At 45.2% G+C, this 3,186-nt stretch overlaps 1 protein-coding gene across 1 annotated transcript in view; it reads left to right on the plus strand.

The window, feature by feature from the left end:
• The window catches only part of fat4 (FAT atypical cadherin 4), a 107,225-nt gene that overhangs the window by 76,702 nt on the left and 27,337 nt on the right, over nt 1-3,186 (plus strand).

Raw genomic sequence — 3,186 nt, forward strand, 5'->3', positions numbered from 1 at the left:
GGTGGGGGGGGTGGCGGACAGCTGCCAGGGGTTATGTGATATCAGTGAACCCCGGGGGGCTAAGAAGGCACGGCACGTCCCACGGCTGCACATAGGCGCACGCATGATGCTGTGAGAAGCGATACGGCAAAAAAGATGTGAGAAAAGCCCTGATTGAGCGCACGCCGCGTCGACAACGGCAGGGTCAGCACAGGTTCAGAGGAGGAGCATCACAGGGGCTTTGAGCTCAGTAGGTCTTCACTGAAGTGGGATGGGTAGGGTGTCTTACTAAGGATTAGCTGGGGTAATGGTGTCCTCCGCCTCAGAGTCTGTGGTGCATTTGGTGACAGAGGCACTGCAGGTCAAAGGTCACACAAATGGTGGCGGCGGAGGGAGGCTGTTCGTTCGTTCTCCCGAGGCAGTAAACAGGTTGTGACATCACATCCTGTCCAAAAGTGAAACGCCTGGAAGGAAGGCAGTTGTGTGCTCCAAACACACACACACACACACACACACACACACACACTCACACACACACACACACACTGAACTAGCCTTGTAGCTGCTTCCGCTCTTAGTGGGGGAAACAATGCTATTGAAAAGCAACAGCCGCACTCACTTTGTAACAGAAGGCACTTTGAGTTCAGACATAATAAAGCTGCTGGCTTCATATTCAAAAACAAATATTTTCTTCACTCACTCACTCACTCACTCACTCACTCACTCACTCTCCTGTTTGGAGCTGAAGTCTGTTGTAGACAAAGCCACTTAGCTCTCAGAGCCACTGATCGGCTCGGCAGAACAGAACATCTTTGCTTGTCAAACACACTCTGCGCGGCAGCAGAGGCTCCGCGCCCGTTGACTTAACGTGATAACGACACCTTACTGACTCGGATGGCCCCTCAATTAAGAGGACCACTAAAGGAGGAGGAGCCGTCCTAATCTGTTGCTATGACAACCCCTCTGAATGATGATTCATGTCAATTCGAACGCGACACCACAGAGCATGGGCGGATTAGAAAGCCGCAATCAAGTATGATTTTGATTAAGTAATCCTGCTGAATACATTTGTTTGGGATCTTAGCCACATGTTGTGGTCCTTTTGATTACATAACAGCCCTGTGATGACACTGTATAGACTGCATGCTACCTTAATTGCATACCACAATTTACATTTTCTGCCCGGATTGTGTTTCTCCTGCTGTTAATTCTTTGCATTTGACACCAAACCTGTAGTTGGACCTCCCTGTATGAATCGCCAATGATTCTGGAGTATTTTGTTTATAAGCAGTATTCTCTCAATCACAAATATTTGTAAAGGTGGAAATGCATAATCGCCTAAAAATGCAACATTGCCTATATTTGGTTATAAAGCCTCAGCTAGAACTGCAGAGGACATGACTCATTTTGGTAATGAGTCACTAAAGATCAGTGTTGCATGGCTTCTCGACCTCTTTCCAGGATAAAACATTGTTTACTGTTACCTCTGTTTGTATCATTTATTTTGCTTCTGGAATTCAGCTGTGTTTATCCTGAACGCACATGTTAGCCACTTCTGTTCTGACCAGAAAAAAAGCTGCATACATGACAAGCTTAAGGCTGGATGCCTGCTGTTTATCATCATAAAGCCGGGGCAGTGAAGTGATGTTACAGTAAACGATCTCAAATCTCATTTTGTGAGGAATCCCCTGCCCTCCTTAAAGAGGCTGCGGTGGTCTCCAAACCCCCCGCAATAATGTTCAAATTTGTTGATCTTCGTGAGGAAATTCTCTCTCTCTCTCTCTCTCTCTCTCTCTCTCTCTCTCTCTCTCTCTCTCCTCTCTGCTCGACGGGGAGGTCATAGTTTAGCGTCAGCGATTTTTAACAGCAGCTGCAGATCTTTTAGGAGATTTCTTTTCTTGCTCAAGGACACTTCAGCAGGTGGGACGCTGTTTGAGGGGGTTTAATTCCTGTTTCCACATCTGTATACCTCAGTACTTTTTTAGCACCAAGTTAAATGATTGCTTTACCCATCAAGTGGACTGGTGTTGGAAATTATCTTTGGCTATATACACATGTACAGTACACGAGACACTGCCTCTGCAGCTGTCATTGTTTTCCTGTACTTGTCATTTACAAATAAACATCACAAAGTTACAAAAGTACTGACGGCTCATTTTAAGGCTCAGTGAACACATGCTGTGTGCATTTCTCTGTGGACTGAGGCTTTGATACTTTCACAGTGTTAATATAGAACCTGGATCTGCTTTATGATCAAAAAAGACACAGGAATCTCACTTTATACAATATGGGACCTTTAAATGGTCTTAAAAGAGCTGTACTGGTCCCAGTGCAGAACCTGTAACCTGTGTGTCCTCCTGCACCAACTTTTAGTGACATCCAGTATGATAGAGAGGAGTCATTTCATCAGCACTACTCTTGTATCATCTCAGGAGACTACACTGGGGGAAAGATCATTCATCTGACTTTCAAATGAGAATAATTGGCACCAAATATAATGAGCATATTGTTCTGATTTTCTCCCATTTATAAGATAATCCTTGCTGGCTGAGCTACAGAGCCTCGGCGTCCCTGAAGCTTCTCCTTTCTGACCCCTCCACCCCTCAACACTCTCTCCTCTCAGATTCTTTATGTTTTGATTTTGCGCAGCTCCGCATTTAGAGAGAATTCTGGTGGCCACCGTCCAAATGTTTTTTATTATCTTTTATTAATCCAGGCCCCCCACCCGCCCCCCATGGTACACGAGTTCAAGCATCTAATGTTTTCAACAGCTGAGTACACAGGCGCAGGAGACACAAGCTCAGGATTGTGTTTTTATTTTGGTGTGTATTATAGCTGACACATTCACACAGATTCCCGGGGAGAGCTGTGGGAGGGAACGAGTGCATGTAAGAGGTAGGGAAGAGTCCCAGTCCTCAGGTGCTCTCTGTTGTCCTTATAAACAATAAAAACACATGCAAATCAATAAGAGCTCAAAATACCTCCAAGCCTTTAAAGATGTCCCCAGATCCCATATTGTGACTTCCAGTAATGAGGCTGAACTCGTGTTTATGTTTGGAGAATAGATCCGGCAGTTCAGCGTGCCATTTAAGGAAGGATTATAAAGGGCAGCTCGAGCAAGGCAGATGTCTGAATGTCTTTTTTTTCCTCTTCAGGTTTTTCTGCATTGCGGCATGTTTTCATCTGCTATTGATTTAAATCCATCCC

The sequence above is a fragment of the Seriola lalandi genome, unplaced genomic scaffold (assembly GCF_002814215.2).
Source record: "Seriola lalandi dorsalis isolate HSWRI2012SDOR001 ecotype SW California unplaced genomic scaffold, Sedor1 jcf7180002054940, whole genome shotgun sequence".
In the NCBI taxonomy this organism is placed as follows: Eukaryota; Metazoa; Chordata; class Actinopteri; order Carangiformes; family Carangidae; genus Seriola; species Seriola lalandi.